The sequence below is a fragment of the Cnephaeus nilssonii genome, assembly GCF_951640355.1.
Source record: "Cnephaeus nilssonii genome assembly, chromosome: 6".
NCBI lineage: Eukaryota > Metazoa > Chordata > Mammalia > Chiroptera > Vespertilionidae > Cnephaeus > Cnephaeus nilssonii.
Genome location: NC_137077.1, coordinates 96,234,285 through 96,245,501, shown reverse-complemented (window position 1 = coordinate 96,245,501; position 11,217 = coordinate 96,234,285). Strand labels below are relative to the sequence as shown.

Below are 11,217 nucleotides of genomic sequence, written 5' to 3'. Positions count from 1 at the left end.
ATTCAGTCATTTATTCAACAATTTCTTGAATGTTTATTATGTTCAGGTGCTGGGAAAACAGTTTAAGATCACAGATATGAATCCCTGTAAGCTTAAATTCTAGTGGGGAGAGATGTATTTCTTTAACTCCTTCCCTAATGATGGAAGAGGTTTGCTATTATAAACGGTACAGATGTAAATATCTTTTTACATATATCTTTTTGTATCTTTGTATTTTTTGAGTTTTTAAAAATATATTTTATTTATTTCAGAGAGGAAGGGAGAGAGAGAAACATCAATGCTGAGAGAGAAGCATGATTGGCTGCTTCCCAACTTGACCAGGAATCAAACCACGACCTCCTGGTTCATAGGTTGATGCTCAACCACTGAGCCACACCAGTTGGACTATTTTTTTTAAATTTATTTTTAATTATGGTAAAATACACATAACATGAATTTAGCATCTTAACTATTTAAAAATAATTTTAATTGTTTTTTTCAGAGAGAGAAGAAGGGAGAGGGATAGAGAGATAGAAACATTAATGAGAGAGGAACATTATTGATCAGCTGCATCGGCTGCCTCCTGCATGAACCCTATTAGGGATCAAGCCCACAACCCGGACATGCACCCTGACCTGGAATCCAATCAGTGATCTTTTGGTTCCTTGGATCTCTTGATGCTCAACCACTAAGCCACACTGGCCGGGCTTTTGCTTTCTTGTGGCAGCAGTGGGGTCTGAAGTTGACCATTTTTAAGTGTACAATTTAGTACTGTTAAGAACATTCACATTATTGTGCAATGAATCTACAAAAAGTTTTTCATCTTGCAAAATTGAAAATCTGTAACCACTAAACAACAGTCCCCAGTTCTCCCTACTCCCAAGTACTGGTAGCCACCATTTTACTTTTTGTCGCTATTAGTGTGGCTACTTTAGGTACCTCATGTAGGTGTAATCATACAGTATTTGTCTGTTGTGTCTGGCTTATTTCTTTTAGCATAATGTCCTCAAATTTTATCCATGTTGAGGCACATGGCAGAATTCCTCCCCCTTTAAGGCTGAGTAAATATCCCATTGTATGCATATGCCACATTTTGTTTATCTATTCATCCATTGAAGGACATTTACACCTTTTGGCTATTGTGAATAATACTACTGTGAACATGGGTGTACAAATATCTCTTCAGGACGCTGTTTTTAATTCTTTTGGCTATATATACATCATCTCCAGAAATAGATTTGTTGGATCATATGGTAACTCTGTGCTTAATGTTTTAAAGAACCATCAGACTATTTTTCATAGCAGTTACACCATTATACCTTCCCATAAACAGTGCACAAGCATTCCAATTTCTCCACATCCTTGCCAACTTAGTACTCAATTATTTTTTGACAGTAGCCATCCTAATGGGTTTGAGGCAGTATCTCATTGTGGTTTGAATTTTTATTTCTCTAATTATTAGTGGTATTAAGAGCATCTTTTCATGGGCTTATTGGCTGTTTGCATATCTTCTTTGGAATAATGCCTAGTCAAGTCCTTTGCCTGTAATTAATCAGATTGCCTTTTTGCTGTCATTGAATTGTAGGAGTTCTTTATATATTAACCCCTATCAGCATATGATTTTGCAAATATTTTCTCCCACTCCATAAGTTGTCCTTTCCCTTTGTTGACTTGTGTTCTTTGATACACAGTTTTTAATTTGAATGTAGCAAACTTACCCATTTTTTTCTTTGGTTGCTTGTGTTTTTGGTATCATATCCAAGAAGTCATTCCCAAATCTAATGTTATGAAGCTTTCCTCCTATGTTTTCTTTTAAGAATTTAATATTTTAGCGCTTAGGTTTAAATCTTTTATCCATTTTGAGTTAATTTTTGTATATGGTGTAGGGTTAGGGTCCAACTTTATTGTTTTACATGTGGATATCTTATTTTCCTAATATCCATCTGAGATTTTTTTAAAATAAGTTTGTATCATTAGCACTTAATGATATGCCAAACATCCTTGGTCTCAGCTTGGTCATCTTATTTAATATAAAACTTTCTTATAAACTGCTTCTTTAAAAAATATCATCTTCCTATATAGCCTGTATTTTCTGTAAAATTTTCCCCTGAGTTCTTCATAAGTACAGCTTCTTTCTTCTAGTGTTGAATACTGATGTGCTAGTTGCACTAATGTTCACAACTATAAAAATGGCCCCCAAATAAATGATGGTTCACATACAATAAAAATTTATTTCTTCTCACAAAATACTATGAAGCAGATGTTTCTGGCTGACAGTGAAGCACTCTGCCATGTGGTAATTCAGTGACTTAGGCTTCTTTCATAATTTGCCAGTCCTTAGAACCTAGTTTTTGCTGGCATCCAGTTGGCAGAGTGGAGTGCAAGCAGGGGGCAAAGCTGCTTCTTTAGAAGGCTAGGCCCCAAAGGGCACACATCACTCCCACTAACTTATTGGTGTCCAGACCTAGACAATACCCCACCTATCTACATGGTGTATTAGGAAATGTAGAAATGCTGTGTGCCCAGAAAGAAGAGAACATGAGATTTTCTTGAATATCTATCTGGCAGGCTCTACCATGGTGGCTTAGAAGTCCAAGTCAAGCCCTAGCCGATTTGGTTCAGTGGATAGAGCATCGGCCTGCGGACTGAAGGGTCCCAGGTTTGATTCTGGCCAAGGGCACATGCCTGGGTTGCGGGCTCGCTCCCCAGTGGGGGGCGTGCAGGAGGCAGCCGATCAATGATTCTCTCTCATCATTGATGTTTCTATATCTCTCTCCCTCTCCCTTCCTCTCTAAAATCAATAAAAATATTTTTAAAAAAAGAAGTCCAAGTCAAGTCTTACTATTTTACTCCTTTTAAGACAATTGATCTTTTTAAAGTAGATGCCCAAATTATTGTTCCTTTATTTTTGAAGTTTAAGTATTTTACCAGGTATGGCTCCATGATAAGTTTTCTATAGCATTCCCCCATCCTAATATATAAAAACCCAGGGTCTGTAATAACCGATCGAAGTCTCAACCGAACACTGAAAGTCAGTCCTGCAGTCAGTGCTGGGTTGCTGTGGCGACCCAGCACTGACTGCATCTGGTACAGGTGTGGTGACTCAGCACTGACTGCCAAGGGGGCTGCAGATCAGGCCCAGAGAGAGGCCCAAAGAGAGAGGCAGGGTCTGATCCGCAGCCTCTGTGGCAGCTGTTGATCAGCCATTGCCTCTCTCTTTCTCTCTGGGCTTAGCCAGCAGTCGCACCTCTGTTTCTCTCTGGGCGTATGTGGCGGGGATGGGGTGGGGGTGCTGATCAGCCCTTCCTCTCTTATCAGGCCCAGAGACGCTGACTGGCATAGAAACCGACCAATCAGAACCAAATTGGCCGGCAGGGGAGGGCAGTTTGGGGTGATCAGGCAGGCAGAGGCAGTTAGGGGTGATCAGGCCGGTAGGGGAGAGCAGTTGGGGGCAAGATCAGGTCGGCAGGGGAGGGCTGTTGGGGGCAACCAGGCTGGCAGGAGAAGGCTGTTGGGGGCGAGATCAGTCTGGCAGGGGAGGGCAGTTGGGGGCAACCAGGCCGGGAGGGGAGGGCTGTTGGGGGCGAGATCAAGCCTGCAGGGGAGGGCAATTAGGGGTGATCAGGCCGGCAGAGGCAGTTAGGGGCAATCAGGCTGGCAGGGGAGAGCAGTTAGTGGCGAAATCAGGCTGGCAGGGGAGGGCCTTTGGGGGCAATCAGGCCGGCAGGAGAGGACCGTTGGGGGCGAGATCAGTCTGGCAGGGGAAGGCAGTTGGGGGCAACCAGGCCAGGAGGGGAAGGTAATTTGGGGTGAGATCAGGCCAGCAGGGGAGGGCTAATGGGGGCGAGATCAGGCCGGCAGGGGAGGGCAGTTAGGGGTGATCAGGCAGGCAGGCAGGTGAGGAGTTAGGAGCCAACAGTCCCAGATTGCGAGAGGGATGTCTGACTGCCGGTTTAGGACATCCGGCAGTCGGACACCCCCCAAGGGGTCCCCAATTGGAGAGGGTGCAGGCTGGGCTGAGGGAAACCACCCCCCACTGTGCATGAATTTCATGCTCCAGGCCACTAGTGTAATATTTTTCTAAATCTGCAGATTTGATTCTTTTATTCCCAGAAAAGATGGAATAATTGTTTTGAATACTTTTGTTTTGAATAGTTTTGCAACTTTTGTTCTTTTCTTTAGGCAAATACACTCAATTTCCTGAAATAAATAATACTTGAGAGATTTGTTGTTGTCACAAAGTCACATTCCTGTAGATTCCAAAAGTATTTGTAACTTTAATTTGAGTAAGTCTGTGTTTTTCAGCTTGCAGGTTGCAAACTATGAATGGGTCATGAAACCCATCTAGTGGATTGTGACCCACTGAAAGCATCCATTTTCTATTGTTACATAAAAATTACCACAACTTAGCAGCTCAAAACAGCACACCTTTGAATCTCACAGTTTTTGTGGGTTAGGAGTCTGAGCACAGCCCGGCTGAGTCCTCTGCATGGGGTCTCACAGGCTGCAGTCTAGGTGTGAGCCAGGCCTCAGTCTCATCTGAGGGCCCAACAGGGGAATCATTTACTTCCAGGCCCACTCAGGTGGTTGGTGAAGGTGACTTCCTTGTGGCTTCGTGGCCAAAGGTTGGCTGAAGGCTGCCCTGGGATCCTAAAAGCCCCCAACAGTCCCTAACTCATGGGCTTCCTCAATATGGTCTTTTACTTTATCACCCTAGCAAGGAGACACTCTCACTCTAGTCAGAAGGAAGGAAGGAAGGGCCGAAACCGGTTTGGCTTAGTGGATAGAGCGTCGGCCTGCGGACTCAAGGGTCCCAGGTTCGATTCCGGTCAAAGGCATGTACCTTGGTTGCGGGCACATCCCCAGTAGGGGGTGTGCAAACTGGGCACATCCCCAGTAGGGGGTGTGCAAGAGGCAGCTGATCGATGTTTCTAACTCTCTATCCCTCTCTCTTCCTCTCTGTAAGAAGGAAGGAAGGCCCAGAAATTCTTGGGTGGGACTAAAGGAGGCAGGAGGCAGCTGTGGGATCAGCTGGTGGTTACATTGATTATGTAGTTCCCTCTGGTGGGTTTGCAGCTCATTTTCTTTCTTTTATTTTAAATTTTATTGATTTCAGAGAGGAAGAGAGAGGGAGAGCAAGACAAACATCAATGATGAGAGAGAATCACTGATCGTCTGCCTCCTGCACTCCCCCCAATGGGGATTGAGCCTGCGACCTGGACATGTGTCCTTGACCAGAATCGAACCTGGGACCCTTCAGTCTGCAGGCCAACACTCTATCCACTGAGCCAAACCAGCTAGGGCTCTTCTTTGTAAAATATATGTTTTATTGATTTCAGAGAGGAAGGGAGAGGGAAGAGAAATAGAAACATCAGTATTGAGAGAGAATCATTGATTGGCTGCCTCCAGCACGCCTCCTACTGGGGATCCAGCCTGCGACCCAGGCATGTGCCCTTGACAGGAATCGAACCTGGGACTCTGCAGGCTGGTGCTCTATCCACTGAGCCAAACCAGCTAGGGATGCAGCTCCTTGTTTTCATAACCAACTCTGGAGACTGCCGTGCAAGGCTGGTGCCCAGTCAGGATAGGGCCCCTTCCTTATCTTTGTACTTTAATTTTTTAATAATTTTTTATTAATACTCACCTGAGGATATTTTTCCATTGATTTTAGAGAGAGTGGAAGAGAGAGGGAAAGACAGAGAGAAACATTGATGTGAGAGGAACACATTGATTGGTTGCCTGCTGCACATGCCCGGGGGGGAGGAGACTGCAACCGATGTACATGCCCTTGATCAGAATTGAACCCAGGACCCTGCAGTCTGCAGGCTGACGCTCTATCCACTGAGCAAAACTGGCTAGGACTTTGTACTTTTAAAAGATAGATTACTTAAATTGGAAATGCTATGTCAAAGAAAATGCTAATTTTTACTTTAGTAAATATAGTAATTACTTTCCAAAACAGTTTAATAATTCACAATACTACCACAAGTGCCTATGAATGAGTTCCCTGTAGGTCTTTGTTCCAATTCTCTGAGTCATGTTCTATTTCCCATAAAAGATAGCCAGTGTTTACAATATTTAAAAGCTGGATTTCTGCCTAGAAATTTGGGGAGCCAAAGGCCTCATTTCGTACTATCTCTGTTCCTTTTAATTCAAGCTGATACAATTCCTTTAAAATCTCTGTGAATTTCTTTTATTTTTAAAAAATATATTTTATTGATTTTTTTTACAGAGAGGAAGGGAGAGGGATAGAGAATTAGAAACATCGATGAGAGAGAACCACCGATCAGCTGCCTCTTGCACACCCCCTACTGGGGATGTGCCCGCAACCAATGTACATGCCCTTGACCGGAATGGAACCTGGGACCCTTCAGTCCGCAGGCCGACGCTCTATCCACTGAGCCAAACTGGTTAGGGCTCTGTGGATTTCTTATGTTTCAATTTGTAGAAATCCATTCCATTAGCTAAAACTACCCACAAATCAGACATAAGCCTTCTCCTCCTTAAGCCCCCATGAAGCTTCTGTGTAACAACGCCTTTAAGATTTTTAGAAGCCCTATTGTTTAACAGAGATTGTAAGGCTTGACCTAAAATCCTTAGAAGGCTAAAAGGTGCAAAATATGCCATCTTAAAATATGCCACTTTGGCGTAGGAATTATTTTGAACGGAAGGCAATTGAAAGTCAGTAGATCCGGGATAGTTCTTTGCCCTCCCTTTTCCTGCCTAAAAGGGCACACATTTCCTTCCTCAAAGGCCCTTCCCCTCTCCTGTAGCAGGAAGAGGCAAGCAACTCTTATATCACCAAAGATGGAGAGTCAACACTAAGATGCGTCTGCATAAACAAACCTTACTAAAATAACCTTAATCTCCTATTAACCTCCATCATATATTTTCTAGTCACTTCCCCACAATTTATTATCTCTTGATGCCCAAACCCTCTTTCCTTTGTTAAAATGGTGAATAAGACCCCGAGTCTAGTCACTTAGAGCTTCACTTGTTTTTTGTGAACCCCCATGCAGGTAAAGTATTAATAAATTTCTTTCTCCTGTTAATCTATCTTTTGTTAGTTAAGGAGGGTAGAGGAAACAGTTTTCTTCCCTTACAAAGACTTTATCTGGTCCTAACAAAGGGCTTAAAGTCATACCCTTGGGTTCATTTTTATTCTGAAAACATATTTTCTTGACAGTGCCCTGGATTTGATCTTTGCTCAGAGGTCTTCTCTTATTTTGAAAATCCTTTACTTAATCGGTTGCTGCTGGTACACACCCCAATCCTGGGGACCGGGCCTACAACATGGGCATGTACCCTGACAGGGAATCGAACTGGCAATCTTTAGGTGCAGGGGATGACGCTCAACCAATTAAGCCACACCAGCCATGGTTACATTTCCTCTTAATTATACTTAAAAACTGAAGGGTTCATTCTTTAGTTCATCTTTATCCTTTCACATTTTATATAGTAAGGTAGAATAAGTTGGTGGCACCTTTAATACCCTGTTCAGATAACTGAAAATTTTATTAAGTACATTTCCTATTTTCCACATGACCTCGGATGACAGTGTTGCCAAAAGCTCTGCCAATACATAACAAATATCTTCTTTCCTCAGCTTCCGATAACATTTTCCTCACCATTTTTTTTTTTTTTTTTTTACCATCAGCTTTCCCAATGCCTGTCTGGCTTGTCATTCAGTCCCCAAACAAATACCACACGCTTTAGCCATTTTTAAGGCAGCAATCTCTTTCCAGGTACCAAATTCTGTTCCTATCATTTATTACTGTGTGGCACACTATCTCAAACCTCAAATAACTGTTTTAATATGTTAATGGATTCTGTGGGCCAACAATTCAAACGGAATAGTAACTTTCTTTTTTTAAAAATATTTTTTATTATTGATTTCAGAGAGGAAAGGAGAGAGAGAGAGAGAGGGAGATAGGAATATCAATGATGAGAAAGAATCACTGATCAGCTGCCTCCTGCATGCCCCCTCCCCCTACCCCCCCGGGGATGGAGCCTGCAGCCTGGGCATGTGCCCTGACCAGAATTGAACCATGACCTCCTGGTTCATAGAGCCATGCTCAGGCACTGAGCCACGCCAGCCAGGCAGTAACTTTCTTTTGTCCACTATGTCTGAAGCCTCAGCTAGGAATTCCTGAATGGCTGGGGGCTGGAATCACTTGGAGGCTTCTTTATTCATGAATCTGGCACCTTTTCTGAGATGACTCAAAGTCTAGGCTCATCTGGAGCTCTCAATGGGAGTCTCTCCACTTGGTCTCTACATGTAGCTTCCTCACAGCTTAATGGCCACACGGTAGTCAGACTTCTTACAGGGTGGCTCAAGGTCCCAAGAGCATGGCCTTTAATCACACTGAGTCACTTCCACCATATTAAATTGGTCCAAGCAGCCATACACTCATCCAGATTCAAGGAGGGAAGACACAGCCATACACTCATCCAGATTCAAGGAGGGAAGACATAGGCTCCATTTTTTTTATGGGAGGACTGTAAAAAATGTGTGGTCATGCTTTAAAATAGCCATAGGTACACACATGTATGTATATATGTGTGTGTATAGAACACAGACTGAAAGAAAACATACCAAAATACAAATGATCCTATATAATAAAAGGCTAATATGAAAATCAACCAAATGATAGAACGACCAGTTGCTATGATGCGCACTGACCACTAGGGGGCAGACGCTCAATGCCGGAGCTGCCCCCTGGTGGTCAGTGCGCTCCCACAAGGGGAGTGTTGCTCAGCCAGAAGCCGGGCTCATGGCTGGCGAGTGCAGTGGCAGTGGTAGGAGCCTCTCCCGCCTCTGTGGCAGCGCTAAGGATGTCCTACTGACTGATGTCCGTGGGAAGCAGGCCTAAGCCATCAGTAGGACATCCCCCAAGGGCTCCCAGACTTTGAGAGGGTGCAGGCCGGACTGAGGGACCCCCCCTCCACCCCCCAGTGCACGAATTTCATGCACTGGGCCTCTAGTTAAGAAATAATTACCGCTGTGTTGTTAGGGGCATTTATTTTTTTTATTGTTAATCTTCACCCGAGGCTGTTTTTCTATTGATTTTTCTTTTAGAGAGAGTGAAAGGGAGGAGGAGAAACAGAGAGAGAGAAACATCGATGTGAGAGAGACACATTGATTGGTTGTCTCCTGCATGCGCATCATGATTGAGCCTGCAACCGAGGTAGGTACCCTTGATGAATCAAACCCAGGACCCTTCAGTCTGTAGGCCAACTGTCTATCCACTGAGCCAAACTAGCTAGGCCCACAGGTTGAGAACCACTGCTGTAGAGCCTAAGACCATCAGAAAACACAGATATTTACATTACGATTCATAACAGTAGCAAAATTACAGTTATGAAGTAGCAACGAAAATAATTTTATGATTGGGGTCACCACAACATGAGGAACTGTATTAAAGGGTCGCGGCATTAAAAAGGTTGAGAACCACTGAGCTAGGGCATTAGGAACATTTTTTTCCTTTTTCTTACTCTTCTACTTTTCTATAATTACATTTATTTGCAATTATTTTATGTTTTACTTTTTATTATGACAAATTTTAAGGACATTCAAAAGACAAATGGTTTAACGAAGTCCTTGTACTCATCACCCAGACATAATACTGATAAACTCACTGCCAATCTTGCTTCATTTACATATCCCCAATATTCTAAACAAAATGCCAAGTATCATGTCCATTTATTTCTAAATATTTTAGAGCATATCATTAAAAGATATGGGCACTTTTACCATTATCATACCTTAAAAACAGAACCTCTGTGCAGCAAAGGAAACCATAAACAAAATGAAAAGACAATCTACTGAATAGCAAAAAATATTTGGGAATCATATATCTGATAAGAAGTTAATATCCAAAATACATAAAGAGCTCATACAACTCAATAGTAAAGAATCAAACAATCTAATTTAAAAATGAGCAAAAGACCTGAATAGATACTTCTCCAAAGAGGACATACAGATGGCCAACAGACATATGAAAAGGTACTCAATATCACAAATCATCAGGCAAATGCAAATTAATATATATATATATATATATATATATATATATATATATTATTGATTTCAGAGAGGAAGGAGTGGGAGAGAGAGACAGAAACATCAATGATGAGAGAGAATCATTGGTCGGCTGCCTCCTCCACACCCTCTACTAGGGATTGAGCCTGCAACCCAAGCATGTACCCTTGACTGGAATCGAACTGGACGCTCTATCCACTGAGCAAAACCAGCTAGGGCCAAATGCAAATTAAAACCACTATGAGACATGCAAATTAAAACCACTATGAGACATCACCTCACACCTGTCAGAATGGCTATTATAAAAAAGACAAGAAATAGCCTTTTTGCCTAAGATCTTACCGAGGTAGTAGTGGTAGCAGCTGCTCTCTGGGTTTCCCTGTGCCACCCAAGGATGACAATAAGCAGAAAGATACTGGAAAGTTGGCCAAGAAAGACAAAGATCCAATGAACAAACCTGGGGGCAAGGCCAAAAAGAAAAAGTGGTCCAAAGGCAAAGTTCGGGACAAGCTCAATAACCTAGTCTTGTTTGGCAAAACCACATATGACAAGCTCTGTAAGGAAGTTCCCAACTACAAGCTTATAACCCCAGCTGTTGTCTCTAAGACACGGGAGATTTGTGGCTCCTTGGCCAGGGCAAGTTTCAAAGCACAGAGCTCAAGTAATTTACACCAGAAATACCAAAGGTGGGGATGCCTCAGCTGTTGGTGACGATGTATGAACAACAGGTCTCACCAGCTGTGTATTTTGAAAAATAAAATTTTATTTTAAAAAAAGACAAGAAATAAAAAATGTTGATTGTACAACTAAACATTGCTGTTTGCACACAAAAGTGTTGGTGAGGTTAGGGAACCCTTGTGCATTGTTTGTGGGAATGTAGCTTAGTGCAGCCATTATGGAAAACAGTAAGGAGGTCCTAAAATAGAATTAAAAATAGAATTACCATATTACTCAGCAATCCCATTTCTGGGGATGTATCCAAAGAAAACAAAAACACTAATTTGAAAAGATATACGCACTCTCATGCTCATTGTAGTATTATTTACAACTAGAGGCCCAGTGCACGAAATTAATGCACTGGTAGGGTCCCTAGCAGCTGCAGGCTGTTGGCAGGGTACTCCCTCCCTTCCCCCAACCAGCCCTGCCCCTGCCCCCTGGTCAAACTCCCAGAAGAACTCTGGTCGAGGAGACAATTT

The 11,217-nt window shown here is 42.7% G+C and overlaps 1 pseudogene across 1 annotated transcript; it reads left to right on the top strand.

Annotated features, from left to right (window-relative positions):
- Window positions 1-9,962: 9,962 nt before the first annotated feature.
- LOC307101124 (small ribosomal subunit protein eS25-like) lies at window positions 9,963-10,742 on the top strand (annotated as a pseudogene). The gene is made up of 2 exons: window positions 9,963-9,985; window positions 10,357-10,742. The product of its transcript is annotated as a small ribosomal subunit protein eS25-like (transcript).
- The last annotated feature ends 475 nt before the right edge of the window (window positions 10,743-11,217 follow it).